Below are 23,698 nucleotides of genomic sequence, written 5' to 3'. Positions count from 1 at the left end.
TATAGCCTAAAGTTAAAGAAGAACATGAAAGACTTACATGCAGTGAGTATTCTATAAACACCACTTTTGTTATACACGAGGGGAGGTCCTTCGGACACACACTTGGACTGTGGACACACCAAGCAATACACCAAGCTTAAGCAGTGGCCAGGTCTTGCCAGGTACATGTTGAAAGATTTGTTGTGTATTTTTTAAAACTGATTGTTAAAAGGAATTTATAATTAATTGAATAATTTGTGCTCACAACAGAGTCAAATGTGAGAGGGCAGCCCAGATGACCGAGTGGGTGAAGAACAACATCTGGCCGGCAAACCAAGTTGTGGAGTACATTCAATAGACCGTGATCCAGAGGGCTCAGAGGACCAGACAGAATGGGGCCAAGACAGTAGAGATAGTCCGAGATTATCTGCAGCTGCTGGATGCTCGAGGCAAGGTGGGTTAAATTGTTTTCAAAAACGTTATACTTCGGCCTCCCGAGTGGCGCAGCGTTCTACAGACCCGGGTTCTATCCCAGGCTGTGTCTCAGCCGACCGGGAGAACCATGAAGCGGCGTACAATTGGCCCTGCGTCGTTGGGTTAGGGGAGGGTTTGGCCGGCCGGGATGTCCTTGTCCTATTGCACTGTGGCGGGCCGGACGCATGCACGCTGACTTCGGTTGCCGGCTGGCTTCGGGTTAAGCAAGCAGTGCGGCTTGGCAGGGCTGTGTTTCGGAGGATGCATGTCTCCTGAAGTTTGACTCTCCCGAGTCTGTATGGGAGTTGCAGCGATGGGACAAGACTGTAACTGTCACGTTCGTCGTAATAAGTGGACCAAGGCGCAGCGTGATATGCGTACATCTTTTAATGCGTACTTTGCACAATACAACAAAACAACAAAACGAAACGTGAAGTCCTCGGTCATACAACACAAACCTAAACGGAACAAGATCCCACCAATGACAAGTGCACAACAGGCTGCCTAAGTATGGTACCCAATCAGAGACAACAAGACACAGCTGCCTCCGATTGGGAACCACCCCGGCCAACACAGAAACACACGATCTAGAAAAGAACACATAGAAAACAAAACATAGACACTACACATATAAACTAACACCCTGGCTCAACATATAAGAGTCCCCAGAGCCAGGGCGTGACAGTAACTACCAGTTGGGGAGAAAAAGGGGTAAAAAGTACTCACAAAAAAACATTACACTTCAATTTGATTCTGTTTGCTGTGATTAACTAGCCTGGCTGATGTGACCCACGTGACTCACCGCAGGGAGACAATTTTACAATTTTAGGGAAACTTACTGATCACAATTTTACAATTTTAGGGAAACTTACTGATCACGGTCTTCAAGGACAAAAAACGTCACTTCGCTAGCCGAGAGAAGCAAGCCCAAGATCTTCTCTTTGAAGTGCAGATATAGTTTGAAATGACCCTACTGGTGCCTCAGATGCGCATTCATTTTTATCCTGAAACAATCAAGTTATTCACTAAACATTGACATCACTTGAAGACTTCTGCTAGTGGTCCTCCCAACACCAGTCTACAAGATCGTCAGGAAGACATTCCGACCCAGCTTTGAAGAGACCAGAAAGTCCTTCATTGACTTGCAGCCTGTAAGTTTAAATAGTGGATAGGCATAGGGAGATTGATGGAAAATTAGATGATGGCATTTGTGAACCTTCAATGAAAGTAACAGCATTGCTTGGGGCACTGGATGTGTGCTTCAAGTCATATTATGTGTTTGATATCAACTTTCCTACAGACCACAGTGTATCAGCTGCCAGGAACAGAATCCCCCAAAGTAAGTAAGTATGTCTTTTTTCCACTGAACATAGTGGATAAGTATCTGCTCTTGAATGTAGTGTGAGAAGTGACAGGAGGAAGCGCAGCCCTCCGGCTGATGTGTTTGTGTTCCTGTGAATTAATAGATCAATGGATGGATGAGCCATTAGTGTCTCTCTGATTCAGAGGGGTTGGGTTAAATGCTTAAGAAACATTTCGATTAAATGCATTGTTGTGCAACTGACCATGTATCCCCTTCCCATTCATATTACAATGCTCTTAAGGCACTATTTATAGCTCTGTTAAATTGACGTTTTGTTTGTTTTAATGCATTTGTGCCTACTGTACGGTATGTGCTTGTTTGCCTTTAGTTCAACTACTGTTGTACATACATCTATATATATTTGTATGATTAATATAAATAACGAAATTGTTTGTTCAAGCTGGGCTGAAGCGCATTACACTCTCATTCTATCACAAAAATGTATTTTAAATACTAATGTTACATTTTGGGAATTGTGAAAAGTGCTTTATGAGTGAAATACAGTTATTACTTAAGTAATGAGTCATTAGTCCATGTCCTTCAAATGTAATATTTTACACTTGTTCTCTGTGTAATAATTTTTTGATCTGACCCAAATGTAGAACATTATTGTATGGCAAAACAGCATGATGTGTGTGTGTGTGCTGTAACCTAAGATAGCCTAAGATAGCTGAAGTGTTTCAGTGAATGTGAATATCTATTGATTTGCTCTGGTACTGTCTGCAAACTGAGTGTGCACATAAAGTTCAGCTGAGGCTTTAGTGTGATGTTCATGAAATATATAATATAAATACATTTTAAGATTTCATAAGATAGGATTGATTATTATCTTTTGAAATAACACACTTAGAACAATAGGGCTTTGTTTCAATGTGCTATTTAAAAAATGTATGTATTCTTGTACATTGTGGACAATTCTCTGACATGATGTACAGTGGGGAAAAAAAGTATTTAGTCAGCCACCAATTGTGCAAGTTCTCCCACTTAAAAAGATGAGAGAGGCCTGTAATTTTCATCATAGGTACACGTCAACTATGACAGACAAATCACATTGTATGATTTTTTATGAATTTATTTGCAAATTATGGTGGAAAATAAGTATATCGTCACCTACAAACAAGCAAGATTTCTGGCTCTCACAGACCTGTAACTTCTTTTTTAAGAGGCTCCTCTGTCCTCCACTCGTTACCTGTATTAATGGCACCTGTTTGAACTTGTTATCAGTATAAAAGACACCTGTCCACAACCTCAAACAGTCACACTCCAAACTCCACTATGGCCAAGACCAAAGAGCTGTCAAAGGACACCAGAAACAAAATTGTAGACCTGCACCAGGCTGGGAAGACTGAATCTGCAATGCACTTACTAACTGTAAGTCGCTCTGGATAAGAGCGTCTGCTAAATGACTAAAATGTAAATGTAAATGTAAGCAGCTTGGTTTGAAGAAATCAACTGTGGGAGCAATTATTAGGAAATGGAAGACATACAAGACCACTGATAATCTCCCTCGATCTGGGGCTCCACGCAAGATCTCACCCCGTGGGGTCAAAATGATCACAAGAACGGTGAGCAAAAATCCCAGAAGCACACGGGGGGACCTAGTGAATGACCTGCAGAGAGCTGGGACCAAAGTAACAAAGCCTACCATCAGTAACACACTACGCCGCCAGGGACTCAAATCCTGCAGTGCCAGACGTGTCCCCCTGCTTAAGCCAGTACATGTCCAGGCCCGTCTGAAGTTTGCTAGAGTGCATTTGGATGATCCAGAAGAGGATTGGGAGAATGTCATATGGTCAGATGAAACCAAAATAGAACTTTTTGGTAAAAACTCAACTCGTCGTGTTTGGAGGACAAAGAATGCTGAGTTGCATCCAAAGAACACCATACATACTGTGAAGCATGGGGGTGGAAACATCATGCTTTGGGGCTGTTTTTCTGCAAAGGGACCAGGACGACTGATCCGTGTGAAGGAAAGAATGAATGGGGCCATGTATCGTGAGATTTTGAGTGAAAACCTCCTTCCATCAGCAAGGGCATTGAAGATTAAACGTGGCTGGGTCTTTCAGCATGACAATGTTCCCAAACACACCGCCCGGGCAACGAAGGAGTGGCTTCGTAAGAAGCATTTCAAGGTCCTGGAGTGGCCTAGCCAGTCTCCAGATCTCAACCCCATAGAAAATCTTTGGAAGGAGTTGAAAGTCTGTGTTGCCCAGCGACAGCCCCAAAACATCACTGCTCTAGAGGAGATCTGCATGGAGGAATGGGCCAAAATACCAGCAACAGTGCCAAAATACCAGCAACAGTGTGTGAAAACCTTGTGAAGACTTACAGAAAACGTTTGACCTGTGTCATTGTCAACAAAGGGTATATAACAAAGTATTGAGAAACTTTTGTTATTGACCAAATACTTATTTTCCACCATAATTTGCTAATAAATTCATAAAAAAATCCTACAATGTGATTTTCTGGATAATTTTTTCTCATTTTGTCTGTCATAGTTGACGTGTACCTATGATGAAAATTACAGGCCTTTCTCATTTTTTTAAGTGGGAGAACTTGCACAATTGGTGGCTGACTAAATACTTTCCCTCCCCACTGTATGTTCTGAAATGCAGGCAATACAAATGAATTATTTGAAATTCAACATTGTATCTTGATTGTGTGTAGGAAAGGGAGGGGGTGGGATGGTATGGAAGGCAAAAATACGCAAGCAAATTAGAAATGAGGATGAAACTGAAAATAATGTTAGGACTACATAAAGAATATATATTGAACAAATAAATAAACACAACATTTAAAGTGTTGGTCCCACGTTTCATGAGCTGAAATAAAAGATCCCAGAGATTTTCCATTCACAAAAATCTTATTTCTCTCAAATGTTTTCATTACACAGGTGTACCTTGTGCTGGGGACAACAAAAGGCCACTCTAAAATGTGCAGTTTTGTCACACAACACAATGCCACAGATGTCTCAAGTTTTGAGGGAACGTGCAATTGGCTTGCTGACTACAGGAATGTCCACCAGAGCTGTTGCCAGAGAATTGAATGTTAATGTCTCTACCATAAGCCACCTCCAATGTCATTTTAGAGAATTTGGCAGTGCGTCCAACCGGCCTCACAAATGCAGACCACGTGTAACCACGCCAGCCCAGGACCTCCACATCTGGCTTCTTCACCTGGAGGATTATCTAAGACCAGCCACCCTGACAGCTGATGAAACTGTGGGTTTGCACAATCAAATAATTTCTGCACTAACTGTCAGAAACCATTTTAGGTAAGATAATCTGCATGCTCGTTGTCCTCACCAGGGTCTTGACCTGACTGTAGTCTGGCGTCATAACCGACTTCAGTGGGCAAATGCTCACCATTGATTGCCACTGGCACGCTGGAGAAGTGTGCTCTTCACGGATGAATCCTGGTTTCAACTGTACCAGGCAGGTGGCAGACAGCGTGTATGGCGCCGTGTGGGTGAGCGGTTTGCTGATATCAACGTTGTGAACAGAGTGCCCCATGGTGGCGGTGGGGTTATTGTATGGACAGGCATAAGCTATGGACAACGAACACAATTGCATTTTATTGATGGCAATTTGAATGCACAGAGATATCGTGACAAGATCCTGAGGACCATTGTCGTGCCATTCATCCACCGCCATCACCTCATGCAAAGATCTGTACACAATTCCTGAAAAGCTGAAAATGTCCCAGTTCTTCCATGGCCTGCATACTCAGACATGTCACCCATTAAGCATGTTTGGGATGCTCTGGATCGACGTGTACGACAGCGTGTTCCAGTTCCCGCCAATATCCAACAACTTCGCACAGCCATTGAAGAGGAGTGGGACAACATTCCACAGGCCACAATCAACAGCCTGTTCAACTATATGCGAAGGAGATGTGTCGCGCTGCATGAGGCAAATGGTGGTCACCCCAGTTACTGACTGGTTTTCTGATCCACACCCATCAGAAGTATTTGATGCGCTTTGTATTGTATTGGTGTATTAATGTATTTTTTGGTTTTCATGTAGATAATGTACCTGGGAGCTGCTTCAGACAATTATCAATGATCACACTGTCCATTTTCAGAGTCCCTTCACCGGTATGGGTTTGCACTCAGGTATGATTTTATGTGTTTTTTTATGTGTCTTCAGTGGGAAGACATCACTGACTTCATTGGGGCCAGCATGAGAACACAACTTTTGACCCTCTTAACCCTAAGCCCCTTTTCCCCCGTGTTTCCTCCTCTCATAAATTCATGTGTTATAACAATCCAACAAACATGAGCTATCAAGTGTAATCATTTTTTATTTATTGATCTATGAATCTGCAACTGCCTGTGCTGCACAGCACAGTCGGAACACTGTTTGATTCAGACTACACCCATTAAGATGTCAATATCTCCATTCTATCTTCTCCTTCTCTGCAGGTAAGCAGGCACCTCATTGCAGAGTCTGTCTGGCCGTCTGTTATACTTCTGTTACCAACGCACCGCCGAGCATCACCGCCTTTCTTCCCATCATGAACTCTACTGGCCTGCCCTAAGACTGGGGAGACCTTAAATGAGAAAGCATTAATTAGAGCCTTGAAAACTCCCAAACACAATGTCTTTCACTATACATTTCCCTCTCATCCCATCTCTTTGGATCCTTACCCAATCTCAACCCCCTCTCTCCCTTGTTCCTGAGCAATTAATGTTAACCCTTTGATGCTTATGAACACGGGTGTGATCATTCTACAGTGGTCCGTGCAGTGTTAGCTCAAACCAGTGTAATTTGAACGCTTCATGTTACGATTGACGGATTACCAGGACGTGTACTCCGAGCATGTGCTGACCAACTGGCTTCACTGACATTTTCAACATGTCCCTGACTGAGTCTGTAATACCAACATGTTTCAAGCAGACCACCATAGTCCCCGTGCCCAAGGACTCTAAGATAACCTGCCTAAATGACTACCGACCCGTAGCACTGACGTCTGTAGCCATGAAGTGCTTTGAAAGACTGGTCATGGCTCACATCAACAGCATTATCCCAGAAACCCTAGACCCACTCCCATTTGCATACCGCCCCAACAGATCCACAGATGATGCAATCTCTATCGCACTCCACACTGCCCTTTCCCACCTGGACAAGAGGAACACCTACGTGAGAATGCTATTCATTGACTACAGCTCAGCATTCAACACCATAGTGCCCTCTAAGCTCATCACTAAGCTAAGGATCCTGGGACTAAACACCTCCCTCTGCAACTGGATCCTGGACTTCCTGACGGGCCGCCCCCAGGTGGTAAGGGTAGGTAACAACACATCTGCCACACTGATCCTCAACACGGGGGCCCCTCAGGGGTGCGTGCTCAGTCCCCTCCTGTACTCTCTGTTCACCCATGACTGCATGGCCAGGCACGACTCCAACACCATCATTAAGTTTGCCGACGACACAACAGTGGTAGGCCTGATCACCGACAACGATGAGACAGCCTATAGGGAGGAGGTCAGAGATCTGGCCGTGTGGTGCCAGGACAACAACCTCTCCCTCAACGTGACCAAGACAAAGGAGATGATTGTGGACTACAGGAAAAAAAAGAGGACTGAGCACGCCCCCATTCTCATCGACGGGGCTGTAGTGGAACAGGTTGAGAGCTTCAAGTTCCTTGGTGTCCACATCACCAACGAACTATCATGGTCCAAACACACCAAGACAGTCGTGAAGAGGGCACGACAAAGCCTATTCCCCCTCAGGAGACTAAAAAGATTTGGCATGGGTCCTCAGATCCTCAAAAAATTCTACAGCTGCACCATCGAGAGCATCCTGACTGGTTGCATCACCGCCTGGTATGGCAACTGCTTGGCCTCCGACCGCAAGGCACTACAGAGGGTAGTGCGTACGGCCCAGTACATCACTGGGGCAAAGCTTCCTGCCATCCAGGACCTCTATACCAGGCGGTGTCAGAGGAAGTCCCTCAAAATTGTCAAAGACTCCAGCCACCCTAGTCATAGACTGTTCTCTCTGCTACCGCACGGCAAGCGGTACCGGAGTGCCAAGTCTAGGTCCAAAAGACTTCTCAACAGCTTCTACCCCCAAGCCATAAGACTCCTGAACAGCTAATCATGGCTACCCGGACTATTTGCACTGCCCCCCCACCCCATCCTTTTTACGCTGCTGCTACTCTGTTAAGTATTTATGCATAGTCACTTTAACTCTACCCACATGTACATATTACCTCAACTACCTCAACTAGTCGGTGCCCCCGCACATTGACTCTGCAACGGTATCCCCCTGTATAATATAGCCTCCCTACTGTCACTTTATTTTACTTCTGCTCTTTTTTTCTCAACACTTTTTTTGTTGTTGTTTTATTCTTACTTTTTTTGTTTAAAATAAATGCACTGTTGGTTAAGGGCTGTAAGTAAGCATTTCACTTTAATGTCTGCACCTGTTGTATTCGGCGCATGTGACCAATACAATTGGATTTGATTTGATTTGATTTGATTTGACGCAACAGTCAGCGTTTGAGCTGGCCACACTGTTTTTTCACAAAAACATTTTTTCACAAACACAGTCTTTACAACGTTATGTCCTCAATGTGAGCAGTTTATTTTTGGATGCAATGTTCAGACATTCATAGAAGTAGCAACAGCATCACACAATTCTCATCCAAATTGGAAAATGTAGGCTACATTAGTCCTAGCGCTAACTGAGTAAAGAGTGAGCTAACACAAGCAGTCATATCAGCTGAAAGAAACCATAATATGAATTAGCTAATAACAATTACAATTTACAGTTCATCACATCACTGGTGAGCTCACCAGTGATCGAAGTAATTGAGAACAACACTTTCTAAAAGTTGAAAGTAATCCCACGGTGGGTAGTTTATGCGCACCGCCATGTTTGTTTTTCAACCAAAGATAGGAGGTGATAAGATGAGTTGAGTCTTCTTCTTCTTCTTCTTCTTCTTCTTCTTCTTCTTTTTCTTCTTCTTCTTCTTCTTCTAGGAGGTTTAACGGTGGTTGGCATCAAATATGTTGCATTACCGCCCTCAACTGAACTATAGTATATTCATTACACTTTGTGATACAAAATCGCAAAAGGGGAAACAGGAAAAATTTAATAAAAATATAACCATACACTCATTAAAACCCACCACCTTATTTCACTACTTTAACCCTATCTGATCCTACACCAGGCCAATGACCTGAGAGGATGGGACACTACCACTCAACAGACCCTGTAACCCAAGTACTTCTCTGCAGATGCCACCACAACATCTATTTTCTGGTATTTACGTTCCATTTCTGCAGTACAGTTGATAACCATTGCTATGAACGCTAAGAAGCCAACCTTACTGAAGCATACAGTCTATCACTCATTGGCCTATCCCACTGTGCTGGATCCTCTCAGCATCCCTCACCCTTGACCCATCCTCCTCTACTTTCTTCACTGCCTCAGCATACGACACCTTTTGCACTACTCTGACTCTAGCCACCTCAACCTGCCTCTCTCGCACCGGACACTTCAGATCCGCAGCAACATGTGCACCTATACAGTTGACGCACACAACTTTATCCACCGAAACTACACAATCCTCTATCCCATGCCCTCCTGCACACTTCCCACATCTTGGAATCTCCCTCCTACTGCTGAGACATGACCATAAACGTTGCACCTAAACAGCGCAGTGGATTCGCCACAAACGCTCTAACAGGATAACTGATATATCCTAAAAATTACCTTGTCGGGTAAAGACTCTGACTCAAAACTCAAAAGGACTGACAGTGACTCCTCTGTTTCTTCATGCTCACCACCGGGTCTGCGTCGCACCAAACATGAGTTAGGTCTGTTTGCTGTATGCATGTTGAAGGCGAAGGGGGTGTGTCGTCTACCATCATTCACTTCCCATCATTCACTTCCAGAAGTTTACTCAATGACAAGTGAACCATCCCTTCACCTCGTTTTGCTATAACATCTTTGGTCTGACAGACGTTTACATGACACCCAGAATGCATTGAATGATGTCAACAAACATGGCTCCACACATAGCCGGCAAATAGCTTAGCATTAGCTCATCATAATCAGTACAACCTTCAAAAAAAGTATTTTACACACATCATATTTGTCCATTACAATATATGCAACAATTGGAATGCATGATTTGTCTGAGCCACTGCCTGGACCGGCAAGGGGAGTGGGCCCGATTCCTTCCTTGGGCTGAATACTCCCAGAATTCATTGTGACACTCCTCCACCGGGCTGACTCCCTTCCAGTGTGTTCTGAGTTATCAGCCAGCCCAGGCTCCGTGGACTCCGAGCCATAACGAAGCTCCTGCAGTGGTCGAGTGGTTAAGGCGTGCAGAAGAGGTAAGGAACGACGCTCACATGAGACTCCAGCACGCTGTCCGCCGTCAGAAAGAGCAGGTGGATCGCCACCGCAGTGAGTCTCCCGTGTTCCATCCTGGTGATCACGTCTGGCTCTCCACCAGGAACCTCCCACTCCGCCTGCACTGTTAGAAGCTGAGTCCCCAGATTGTGGGGCCATTCAAGGTCCTCCGAAGGGTCAAAGAGGTAATTTACAGATTACAACTCCACACTAACTACCGGATCTCACCATCTTTTCATGTTTCCTTCCTCAGGCCGGTGATTTCTGGTCTCCTGGCTGATGCCGTCCCCCACAACTCCCCTCCGCCTCCCTTGGACATCGAGGGGAGCCCTGCCTATGCCATCAGATCACTCCTGGACTCAGACGTCGTGGGGGTCGGCTCCAGTACCTTCTGGACTGGGAGGGGTACTGTCCAGAGGAGCGGTGTTGGGTTCCGGTGGACGACATTCTAGATCCCAACATCATCCGAGATTTCTACCTTCATTGACCGGCCCACTCTCGCTCTCGGGGCCATCCTCCTGGCTGGTGCCGTCCTCCTACTGTCACGTCCACTCCCGCTCCAGCGCTCGATGTCACCGGTCTACTAACCACCGGTCCTGGCAACCCATCTTTACGCACACCTGGCAACCATCGTTACGCACACCCACGTCTCATAATCAGTCACATCTGGACTTCATTACTCCCTTTATTACTTACCTTTTATATAGCACTCTTTTGTTATCAGTCATCAGGTAGTATTGTTTGTTTCCATGTCAGACGCTTCTCTTGTTTTGTATAGCTCAGTTGGTAAAGCATGGCGTTTGCAACGCCAGGGTTGTGGGTTCGATTCCCCACGGGGGGTCAGTATGATTTTTTTAAAAATATGTATGCACTCATAGCTGGATAAGAGCGTCTGCTAAATGACTAAAATGTAAAATGTAAAAAATGTATCACTCCATGTTCGTTATTATTAAACTTACTAACTGCACCTGCTTCCTGACTCCTTGTGTCTACGTTACACTTTGATAGAACGCACACAGTAATTATTAGTAAGGAAAACAACAATGAAGGCAATGCAGGTACCAGTCAGAAAATGAGCCAGGGGGAAGAAGTTCGGGCAGGTTCTGTTCTGACTGGAGATGCGCAAATGTCTGCATACTTGATCTGGGGAAACACTGGAGGAGTGCTTGGGCTCATCTAGCTAATCCTCACCTTATATTAACATAGCATGCCTCAAACATAAGTTGTCCGCCACAGTGAAATGGCATAATTCTATGTGAATTAATGAGGCAGAAGGCACCTCTTTTCAAACTGTTAGAAAATCATGTAAGCGTGGGTTAACTGTCCTGTTGCGTCACAATCACATTTTGTAACAGTGAGTGAATTCTGACATCATGCACATAAGAAAACTCACACAAGGGGGACGGTTAGAGATATTTGGAACTCACGCATGAAAAGATTAAGCTGTGTGATACTTACTAATGGCTTTGATAAATCAGCTATAAAAGCTGTGGTGCCCATAATGTGTGGCACATTGAAATACAATGAATTATTAATTATATTTCCATGGTGTTGCACAGCCTGGTCTAATAGACTAGAGGTAACATAGTAAATTCTGAAAATCTCCCTGCAATAGAGCATGCTGGGAAATATTATATATGGTTCTATGTAGAACCCTTCTTGCCTTCCGAAGAATCATCAAATAAACTTTTTTTCCCAAAATGGTTCTTAGGATGTTAAAGGTTCTAAGTAGAACCCTTTGCCTTACAAATAACCCTTGTCTTCCAAAAAGGGTTCATCTGATCAAAAAGGATATTGGTAGAACCTTATCCCTCCACAAATAACCTTTTTGGAACCCTTTTTTCTAAGAGGGTATTAAACGGCTTTGACAGACCTTGTTGTCTCTGATTCACCAGTCTTTACTAGTAGGCCTAAGGGCTAAATGGGTATGAATGGACAGTTAGTCACTAGAGGAGTTTCCTCATATTTTTCACACTTGAATGAAACAAAATTAGTGTGCAATTCTTATCACGAGTCTAGCAGTAGCAGTGTTGGTTTAAAAGGGAATTTTACCCTGGGGAAATCTGGGGTTGTTTTCATCATGTCCGAAGCATTCCTAAGTCAGTGAGATGTGTTTCACACATAATGGCCCAGAAGGATGGTAGGTCTGGGCTTCGCGCGCTGAATGACACACCCTATGATGGCTTCCGGTGTATTGATAGGGGGTCTGAAAATAAACGTAGTCCTGCTTTGTGGCATTTCGCGAAGGCTCTATGTGATGCTGATCACACTATATGTTTTTATGTGAGTAGATATGGTTGTCCTTTTTCGATAAAGCCATTGGACATCTTTCAGCGATGTTCCTATCGGCAGATTCATTTCTAAATATACAAGCTGACAAAAAATGTCCAGTCTCTGAAAGACCACAACTCGTGTGGGGCGGTGCTTTATGATCTGGGCCCGTCCCTCCCCAAGGCAGGCTTTTTAAAGGAAGGAGGACACCAAGAACACAATACTTTCTGCAAAACTAAAAGAACTGACCAGACTGCAATGGCGTCAAGTGATTCCTGTCATCAACACAAATTCGACAATGGATAATTTGTTTATGTTCTATTAGCTACTTAGTGACATTCAGCCATACATGTTTTAACCGGAATATAGCGAAGAGGATTCGAAACAAAGGGTTGGATTTAGCTAGAATCTCAGCTACAGCTGATGCCAGCACCAAGAGGGAAGATGACAAATACGGTGGCTAGCTAAGTAAGTTATTTTTCCTAGAAGCCACCTAGCTAGTTAACTTTAGTTTATCTACTGAAACTCATATTGTGTATTGCTGGCTAACATACTACTGTTTACAGTGGGGGGAAATCAAATATTTTTTATGTTTGCTAACATAGGTAGCTAGCTAGTCTAGCTAGCTAAGTTAGCTAAATAACTACAGGTAGCCATATCTATAACTAAAAAGAGAAGAGGTTTTACAATCGGACATCTATTGTATCTCGATTCTCTTTTTAGTCGTAGATATGGCTACTAAACAGCAAGTTACAACCAGCCACCTAAAGCTAGGTTTACACATGACTCAGGTTGGCTAGCTAGTTAGCCTGGCACCTGCTAAGTTGTTATATGCCACACCTCATGGTTGTAACTTATTAGTAAACATGTGTAACATCAACAACTGTAAATAATTGTACTAGCTAGCTATGTAACATGATTGACCAGGGTTGACATAGGTTATGATTATGACCGTGTATGCATTTCAATCTCACAAAATTATAGTCATGATGCAAGATAGGATTCCAAACAGATGTAAATTACAATTATTGGCTATCCAGCTAGCTAGTGAAGTTTACTAGTTAACAGTGAGGAAAAACAATAATACAAAACTTTACTGTTGTAAATCTCAAACTGATAAATTGGTTTTACTATCAAATATTTGCTTAAGCATGCCTGATAGACATGGTTTTAGCTAGAAACTGTCTGCCTACCTACCTAGAGTTATGTCATATTTCTTTCTAGATATTGTTCTAAATGTAATCTCTTTGCATGTGCACAAGTATGCATGTTAAACTATTCTACCCTAATGTTGATGTTATGCTGGCACAGTTCAACTGTTGTTCAAGCTGTACAATACAATATAATTTATATTCAAGCAGAAGATGACTCAAGAGGAGCTGAATGGCAGTTTGATCATGACAACCCTCCTCCCAAGGATGTACAAGTATTCCCTGAACTTTACTACACTAATCAAACTGTATTTTGTTAATGTGTTTCTTTGTGAATGGCAATTTCATCACGACCACCTTTCCCATTATCTGCTGATCAACAGTTCTCTTAGCTACAGATTGTTACACCAGATAATGTGATTTAACCAAATATTTTTTGGTATCCATTACTGGGAGTTACAGGATAGGTACTGTTTGGTGTAGCACAGAGAATTTTCGACCAACCTTAGCATCGCCAAGCTGTCTTCGTCCTCGATTTGTGGAAACAGGAGTCTTATTAAATGTCTGTGTCCAGTTGCAGGCGGTCAGTTTGAATTCAGAAAATGCTCTGTTATTAACCCCCTAAGGTCGATGTCCGTGCCCCCGGGGAAAATAATTAGCATAATCAAAACATTCCCATAAAAATCTGTCAGTTTAAGCTAGAGATGTCTATTTTTTGCATTGGATGCAACTCAATCCATTGCATCCGCCTATGTCGCACTTCCACATCTGCGGTGAAAGGTGACAGAGCTAGAGCAGTCTTCTCACACAAAAAAATCAGTATTTTCACACAAAGAATCGGTCTTCTCACAAAATCAGGGTCCGAACGGTTATGCCTAAACAATTATATGACCCTCCTGTGGCACAAAAATATAAACGCAATAGGGATGTTAACGGTTAACCATTAGTCGGTAAGCTAATGATTTGACCGGTCATGCTTATCAGTCTCTAGGTTATTTGCATAATTTTGTGGAATGAAAGTGGCACGTGTATTTTTGTGCTTGGAAGCATTCACATCCGCTATAGGCCTTGCTAACGTCAGCTTGGCAACTGAGGGAAAAATGAAGCACGCCAAATGTAGCTCTGTGTGTGACCATTTCATTCAAAAGGGTGATGAAGTTCGTGTCAAGCTTTGCGATGCTTCATTAAAATTCAGCAGAAGTACCAGCGCGATGATGTATCACATCAAGAACAAACACCTGGGTGCCATGTCAGTAGAGGATGCTAGCGGGGGAGACGGTGTGATGCGTGCAGGTCTGAGGTGATCACACAGTTGGTGTGTAGAATGATTGAGTGCAATATGATGCCAATCATTGTGGTTCAGGGTGAGCGCTTTAGGGAGTTAATTTGTTAACTTGAGCCAGAGTACTGCATGCCATCAAGAGGTATGATAACAAATAGAATCGAAAAGTACTATAAGGAGAAAAAATAAGTGCTGAAAGTAAAATTAGCTACAGCCGACAAGTTCGCTCACAACTGACTGTTGGACTGCGCTGACTTCACTTAATCGACGTTGACTGGGTATTGGATTCAACAGTCCTCCTGACATAGAGTATATCCGTCAGACACACAGCTGACAACCTTGCGGTGAAGCTGACCAGTGCTGCTGAGACATGGGGACTCAATGACCTTGTGTTGGCATGTCCACGACAACGCACGCAACATTGTGGCTGCCATGTCCCCTGCTCACGTCCCCTGAAAATCTGACCTCAATGTCACTTCTCATCGCATCGATGTTGGACCCTCGCCACAAGCATCTGCGATTTCTTTTGCCAGCTGAGAGAGTGACTGCAAAAACAAAGCTGTTTGAGTTGGCAGGCATCCACTGACACAGATGCGACTGCGTCAAATGGAGATGCCCCCGCTGCTGCTGAGAGAGAGGGTGACGGATTGAGCCAGGAAGCCTTGGGTCTTCAGCACCGATGTGGGAACGCCAACAATGCCATGCTGTTACTCCTTAGGTGTGACTACAACTCCGCACTTGAGAGAGTGGCAGGAAACCAGGTGGACAACTACTTGAAGAACATCTCCCTATCACTCGATGTGAATCCACTTCACCTGATGGAAAGTCAACAGCGCAAGACTCCAGAGACTCGCCACTTTAGCGAGGCGCTACTTGTCCATTCCCGGGACATCGGTGTCCTCTGAGCGGGTTGTTCTCAGATGCTGGCCTGACTGTCAACAGACTGCACACAAGACTAACCCCAGAGCACGTTGACATGTTGATCTTCCTCCCCAAAAATGATTAGTTGTCACCCAGAGTAAAGTTATCCTATACAAATACTATTGTTCTGTTAGGCTACGTTTGTTTGCCACAGTATTTGTTTCAAATGTAGGCATACAATTTGCTGACGATAGTCCACTTCGATGGGGCTACTGTTAATTGAAAGATAAAATGTTTGTAACTGTTTTGAAAATGGAATGGAAATGCTCAATAATATATTGCGGTGTTTGTTACTGTTGTGTTGTTGTTTATTTGGTACAATATTTGTTGTACAGTGTAGCCTACATTTTTCAGACGATATCTAATACTTGACGAGCCTTTAATATCTAATTGAAATAGCAAATGTTTTTATTTTGGAAATGAAATGTTTTACATTTAGACGCTTCATTTTAATAAAGCTCTGAATGAACATGGCTGTTTCTTGTACGTATGCAATTCACACAGGAATCAGAAGTTATCATGGGAACCATTATTTTATTTAGTCAAGTTTATCTGCCATGGTTGCTAAAAAGGAGTAAAAATGTGCAACGATAATTCTCTCATTACAATGTAATTATGTGTTGATAAATCAAATGCATCAAAGGAATATTGTCCATAAATCAAGACCATAGCCTTAACATCTAAATGAAATGTAGGCCCCATTAAAGCCTCTAAATATAGGTTATCAAGTCACAAGAAGGCCGCCTTTGAATGCCACATCAGCGAACGCAATGCCATGCCTGGGGGTGCAATTCATCACCTCTGAATGGAGAGTGCTTCAAATGCGGCGCCAAATCTAATCTGAAACAGATATACAGTGGGGAAAAAAAAGTATTTAGTCAGCCACCAATTGTGCAAGTTCTCCCACTTAAAAAAGATGAGAGAGGCCTGTAATTTTCATCATAGGTACACGTCAACTATGACAGACAAAATGAGAATTTTTTTTCCAGAAAATCACATTGTAGGATTTTTAATGAATTTATTTGCAAATTATGGTGGAAAATAAGTATTTGGTCAATAACAAAAGTTTCTCAATACTTTGTTATATACCCTTTGTTGGCAATGACACAGGTCAAACGTTTTCTGTAAGTCTTCACAAGGTTTTCACACACTGTTGCTGGTATTTTGGCCCATTCCTCCATGCAGATCTCCTCTAGAGCAGTGATGTTTTGGGGCTGTCGCTGGGCAACACAGACTTTCAACTCCCTCCAAAGATTTTCTATGGGGTTGAAATCTGGAGACTGGCTAGGCCACTCCAGGACCTTGAAATGCTTCTTACGAAGCCACTCCTTCGTTGCCCGGGCGGTGTGTTTGGGATCATTGTCATGCTGAAAGACCCAGCCACGTTTCATCTTCAATGCCCTTGCTGATGGAAGGAGGTTTTCACTCAAAATCTCACGATACATGGCCCCATTCATTTTTTCCTTTACACGGATCAGTCGTCCTGGTCCATTTGCAGAAAAACAGCCCAAAGCATGATGTTTCCACCCCCATGCTTCACAGTAGGTATGGTGTTCTTTGGATGCAACTCAGCATTCTTTGTCCTCCAAACACGACGAGTTGAGTTTTTACCAAAAAGTTCTATTTTGGTTTCATATGACATTCTCCCAATCCTCTTCTGGATCATCCAAATGCACTCTAGCAAACTTCAGACGGGCCTGGACATGTACTGGCTTAAGCAGGAGGACACGTCTGGCACTGCAGGATTTTAGTCCCTGGCGGCGTAGTGTGTTACTGATGGTAGGCTTTGTTACTTTGGTCCCAGCTCTCTGCAGGTCATTCACTAGGTCCCCCTGTGTGGTTTGGGATTTTTGCTCACCGTTCTTGTGATCATTTTGACCCCACGGGGTGAGATCTTGCGTGGAGCCCCAGATCGAGGGAGATTATCAGTGGTCTTGTATGTCTTCCATTTCCTAATAATTGCTCCCAAAGTTGATTTCTTCAAACCAAGCTGCTTACCTATTGCAGATTCAGTCTTCCCAGCCTGGTGCAGGTCTACAATTTTGTTTCTGGTGTCCTTTGACAGCTCTTTGGTCTTGGCCATAGTGGAGTTTGGAGTGTGACTGTTTGAGGTTGTGGACAGGTGTCTTTTATACTGATAACAAGTTCAAACAGGTGCCATTAATACAGGTAACGAGTTGAGGACAGAGGAGCCTCTTAAAGAAGAAGTTACAGGTCTGTGAGAGCCAGAAATCTTGCTTGTTTGTAGGTGACCAAATACTTATTTTCCACCATAATTTGCAAATAAATTCATTAAAAATCCTACAATGTGATTTTCTGGATTTTTTTTCCTCAATTTGTCTGTCATAGTTGACGTGTACCTATGATGAAAATTACAGGCCTCTCTCATCTTTTTAAGTGGGAGAACTTGCACAATTGGTGGCTGACTAAATACTTTTTTTCCCCACTGTAGTCAGCGGAGATCCAAGGGTGCTGAATGAAAAGCATCTCTGTCTTGTATTTTTTGTAGGTCGCGTCATTTTACTGTTTTGAAAAAATTTCACAGTTTGTTGACTGTTAATGAGGGTTGGTTAGTCAGCAGCAAAACTGACCGAAAGTTGCATCCCTAAAACACAACATGCAACAATTTCAAAGATTTTACTGCGTTACAGTTCATATAAGGAAATCAGTCAAATGAAATACATTTTTTTTTTTTTTTTTTTTTTTGTCATTTAGCAGACACTCTTATCCAGAGCGACTTACAGTTAGTGCATGCATTATTATTTTGTTCATACCCCCTGTGGGAATCGAACCCACAACCCTGGCGTTGCAAACGCCATGCTCTATCAACTGAGCTACATCCCTGCCGGCCATTCCCTACCCTACCCTGGACGATGCTGGGCCAATTGTGCGCCACCCCATGGGTCCTACGTTAGGCCCTAATCTATGGATTTCACATGACTGGGAATACAGATATGCATCTGTTGGTCACAGATACCTAAAAAAAGGTTGGGCGTGGATCAGAAAACCAGTCAGTATCTGGTGTGACCACCATTTATTTGCTTCATGCAGCGCAACACATCTCCTTCGCATAGAGTTGATCAGGCTGTTGATTGTGGCCTGTGGAATGTTGTCCCACTCCTCTTCAATGGCTGTGCGAAGTTGCTGGATATTGCCAGGAACTGGAACATGCTGTCGTACACGTAGATCCAGAGCATCCAAAACATGCTCAATGGGTGACATGTCTGGTGAGTATGCAGGGGATGGAAGAACTTGGACATTTTCAGCTTCCAGGAATTGTGTACAGATCCTTGCGACATGGGGCTGTGCATTATCATGCTGAAACATGAAGTGATGGCGGCGGATGAATGGCCCGACAACGCCACAATGGGGCACTCTGTTCACAACGTTGACATCAGCAAACCGCTCCCCCACATGACCTCATACACATGGTCTGCGGTTGTGGTTGGATCTACTGCCAAAAAAATTATGTTGGAGGCAGCTTATGGTAGAAAATGAACATTAGATTCTCTGGCAACAGCTCTGGTGGACCTTCCTGCAGTCAGCATGCTAATTGCATGCTCCCTCAACACTTGAGACATCTGTGGCATTGTGTTGTGTGACAAAACTGCACATTTTAGAGTGGCCATTTATTGTCCCCAGCACAAGGTGCACCTGTGTAATAATCATACTGTTTAATCAGCTTCTTGATATGCCACACCTGTCAGGTGGAATGATTATCATGGCAAAGGATAAATGCTCACTAACAGGGATGTAAAAAAAATTATGCACAACATTTGTGTCACGCCATGATCTAGAGAACTCTTGTTGGTTGGGTCAGGGTGTGAGTTTCTGTTGAGATTTTGGTTATTGTATTTCTATGTTGTAGATCTAGGTTGATATTTCTATGTTTGGCTGGGTGTGATTCCCAATCAGAGGCAGCTGTCGCTCGTTGTCTCTGATTGGGGATCATACTTAGGCAGCCTGGTTGCCTACCTTAGTTGTGGGATCTTGTTTGTGTTTCTGTTCGGCTTGTTGTGTGTATAGCCCATAGGACTTCATGTTTTTGTTATTTTTGTCAAGTGATTATTCGTCTTAATAAACATGTACGCATACCACGCTGCACCTTGGTCTGACCCGTCTCTCAACGATCGTGACAATTTGAGAGAAATAAGCTTTTTGAGCGTATGGACATTTTCTGGAGTCTTTTATTTCAGCTCATGAAACATTGGACCAACACTTTACATGTTGCGTTTATATTTTTGTTCAGTATACATGCAAAAACACAGATATTAAAAACAATCCTAAAAAATCTATCTGAAGTAGTGCATGCTGGGAAACATGATAATGATGGGCGTGGTTTTGATGGGATTGTTTTACTCTCCAACACTGGGTGTTATTTTACACCACTGAGTGTTAACTTCACTCTCACCGAGTAAATGTTACTCTTGATTCAACACAATAAATGTTACACTGAAGAATCAACACTGGCCAATTTTCTGTGAATTAAACTGGATTTGTTAGAGGTTTTGAAGGTGCAGTATAATGGTGGTAGGGATGTCAGTGTACAGTAGGTTACAGTGTACTACAGTGCTAGATTAGCATGTACATTATGAGTGCCACACATGGGTTTACAGAGGTGTGTATTTGTGTGTGTGAGGGCCACCTGTCGTCTGCCATGTCTAGGGTGATCCCAAGTGCTGGGTATGTTGGAGGCCCTCTCCCCTCTTTCCAGGGTCCTGCTAGCTCATCTATTACCTGCAGCTCTCCTCTCTGCCAGCCTGCCATGGAACAACACACATACACACAGACACATTGTACATGAGTTACCACATCACACTGCACTTATTACGTTCCAAGTTCAACTGTGGACCTAGTAATTAGCTTCGCTTTTCAATCAGCTTGGCACATTCATCCTATAAAAAGATGGATGGAGAGTAATCAGAAAATGGAGGAGGGAGATCAAGTGGGTACACTAAACTAACTAAGAGGACAGCAATCTGTACTGTGAGATATTATACAGGCCTATACAGTGGGGAGAACAAGTATTTGATACACTGCCGATTTTGCAGGTTTTCCTACTTACAAAGCATGTAGACGTCTGTAATTTTTTATCATAGGTACACTTCAACTGTGAGAGACGGAATCTAAAACAAAAATCCAGAAAATCACATTGTATGATTTTTAAGTAATTAATTTGCATTTTATTGCATGACAAAAGTATTTGATCACCTACCAACCAGTAAGAATTCCGGCTCTCACAGACCTGTTAGTTTTTCTTTAAGAAGCCCTCCTGTTCTCCACTCATTACCTGTATTAACTGCACCTGTTTGAACTCGTTACCTGTATAAAAGACACCTGTCCACACACTCAATCAAACAGACTCCCACCTCTCCACAATGGCCAAGACCAGAGAGCTGTGTAAGGACATCAGGGATAAAATTGTAGACCTGCACAAGGCTGGGATGGGCTATAGGACAAAAGGCAAGCAGCTTGGTGAGAAGGCAACAACTGTTGGCGCAATTATTAGAAAATAGAAGAAGTTCAAGATGACGGTCAATCACCCTCGGTCTGGGGCTCCATGCAAGATCTCACCTCGTGGGGCATCAATGATCATGAGGAAGGTGAGGGATCAGCCCAGAACTACACGGCAGGACCTGGTCAATGACCTGAAGAGAGCTGGGACCACAGTCTCAAAGAAAACCATTAGTAACACACTACGCTGTCATGGATTAAAATCCTGCAGCGCACGCAAGGTCCCCCTGCTCAAGCCAGCGCATGTCCAGGCCCGTCTGAAGTTTGCCAATGACCATCTGGATGATCCAGAGGAGGAATGGGAGAAGGTCATGTGGTCTGATGAGACAAAAATATAGCTTTTTGGTCAAAACTCCACTCGCCGTGTTTGGAGGAAGAAGAAGGATGAGTACAACCCCAAGAACACCATTCCAACCGTGAAGCATGGAGGTGGAAACATCATTCTTTGGGGATGCTTTTCTGCAAAGGGGACAGGACGACTGCACCGTATTGAGGGGAGGATGGATGGGGCCATGCATCGCGAGATCTTGGCCAACAACCTCCTTCCCTCAGTAAGAACATTGAAGATGGGTCGTGGCTGGGTCTTCCAGCATGACAACGACCCGAAACACACAGCCAGGGCAACTACGGAGTGGCTCCATAAGAAGCATCTCAAGGTCCTGGAGTGGCCTAGCCAGTCTCCAGACCTGAACCCAATAGAAAATCTTTGTAGGGAGCTGAAAGTCCGTATTGCCCAGCGACAGCCCCGAAACCTGAAGGATCTGGAGAAGGTCTGTATGGAGGAGTGGGCCAAAATCCCTGCTGCAGTATGTGCAAACCTGGTCAAGACCTACAGGAAACGTATGATCTCTGTAATTGCAAACAAAGGTTTCTGTACCAAATATTAAGTTATGCTTTTCTGATGTATCAAATACTTATGTCATGCAATAAAATTCAAATTAATTACTTAAAAATCATACAATGTTATCCGTCTCGCACAGTTGAAGTGTACCTATGATAGAAATGACAGACCTCTACATGCTTTGTAAGTAGGAAAACCTGCAAAATCGGCAGTGTATCAAATACTTGTTCTCCCCACTGTATGTGGAAGGAGAGGTGGTAGAAGAAAATGAAGAAAATAATACATACTCTATATATACACAAGCTGGCTAGATAACAGCAAGCCTACTGGTACAGTAACATAACTGTAGCGTTACCTAGCTAGCTAGGTTAACGCAGAGTAATAGACACTGAGTGTACAAAACATTAGGAACACCTGCTCCTTCCATGACATAGACTGACCAGATGAACCCAGGTGAAAGCTATGATCCCTTATTGATGTCACTTGTTAAATCCACTTCAACCAGTGTAGAAGAACGGGAGGAGATTGTGTTAAGCCTTAACACAATTGAGGACTGGATTGTGTATGTGTGCCATTCAGAGGGTGAATGGGCAAGACAAAATATGAAATGCCTTTGAATGGGGTATGGTTGTAGGTGCCAGGCGCACCGGTTTGAATGTGTCAAGAACTGCAATGCTGCTGGGTTTTTCACGCTCAACAGTTTCCCGTGTGTATCAAGAATGGTCTGCTGCCCAAATGATATCCAGCCAATTTGACACAACTGTGGGAAGCATTGGAGTCAACATGGGACAGCATCCCTGTGGAACGCTTTCGATACCTTGTAGAGTCCATGCTCCGATGAATTGAGGCTGTTCTGAGGGCAAAAGGGGGTAGAACTAGGGCTGTTACGGTGACCATGACCGCAGTCAAATTCCATGTGACCATTGAGTCACGGTAACTAGGCGTCTCCAAAACTGTGCTCTGATGCCTCTGATGGTCATTAGTAGCCTACCAAACTTGCTAATGGCCAGTCACTAATGGCCGGTACTCAGTGCTCTACTGTCCCTCTAATCACTGCATCAATGCAAATGCAATCAAAAATCAAGTCAAACACTTCATGATAGCCTTGACATTCTGTCACGCTCTGGCTCCGGGACTTTGTATGTTGAGCCAGGGTGTGTTTGTTTCGTTGTGTTCTGTTTGGTTGGGTTGTTCTATGTGGTTGTATTTCTTTGTTTGGATGAGTGACTCCCAATCAGAGGTAACGAGTGTCAGCTGTTTGGCTCGTTGTCTCTGATTGGGAGCCATATTTATAATGTCTGTTTTCACCTTGTGTTTGTGGGTTTTTGTTCCTTGTCAGTCATTGTCTGAGGACGTTACGTATCGTTTATTGTTTTGTATTCGTGTTTGCACTTTACTATTAAAGTATGTTCGCTCAACACGCTGCGCCTTGGTCCTCTCTAACCAACGATCGTGACAGAAAAACCCACCTTAACCAGATCAAGCAGCGTGACGAGGAGAGAGGATGGACGTGGGAGGAGATGATTGCGAGTC

Source organism: Coregonus clupeaformis, chromosome 9 (genome assembly GCF_020615455.1).
Source record: "Coregonus clupeaformis isolate EN_2021a chromosome 9, ASM2061545v1, whole genome shotgun sequence".
In the NCBI taxonomy this organism is placed as follows: Eukaryota; Metazoa; Chordata; class Actinopteri; order Salmoniformes; family Salmonidae; genus Coregonus; species Coregonus clupeaformis.
The sequence above is the reverse complement of the archived record's forward strand: the minus strand, read 5'-3'. Positions refer to the sequence as shown.